Raw genomic sequence first — 417 nt, forward strand, 5'->3', positions numbered from 1 at the left:
TTTTTTTTTTGTTTTGTTTTGTTTTTTTTTGATTTCTTTTTTAAAAATTTATTTATGTGCTCACTTCGGCAGCACATATACTAAAATTGGAACGATGCAGAGACTAGCATGGCCCCTGCACAAGGATGACACACAAATTTGTGAAGTGTTCCATATTTTTTCACTTTGTTATAAAGCAGAAACTAACACAGCATTGTAAAGCAATTATACTCCAATAAAGATGTTTAAAATTTTTTATTTATTTTAGTATTTGTACAAGGGGGTAAATCCGTAAACTCTTGCCACCCCTCTCCACCCGAGTCCCTAATCCAGCCGCTATCCTCACATCAGCCCCCGCTGCCGCAGCCTGGTTTACAGTGATTGACCTCTGCTCAGCTTTCTTTCCCCCGCTGTTGACTCCTCACTCACAATTTTTCT

General features: G+C 38.4%; 1 non-coding gene across 1 annotated transcript; it reads left to right on the forward strand.

The window, feature by feature from the left end:
* The first annotated feature begins 56 nt into the window (after positions 1-56).
* LOC112415690 (U6 spliceosomal RNA) lies at positions 57-160 on the forward strand. The gene has a single exon (XR_003006346.1). It is a non-coding gene; the product is annotated as a U6 spliceosomal RNA (small nuclear RNA).
* Positions 161-417: the final 257 nt, after the last annotated feature.

This window comes from Neophocaena asiaeorientalis, unplaced genomic scaffold (genome assembly GCF_003031525.2).
Source record: "Neophocaena asiaeorientalis asiaeorientalis breed wild unplaced genomic scaffold, Neophocaena_asiaeorientalis_V1.1 scaffold629, whole genome shotgun sequence".
NCBI lineage: Eukaryota > Metazoa > Chordata > Mammalia > Artiodactyla > Phocoenidae > Neophocaena > Neophocaena asiaeorientalis.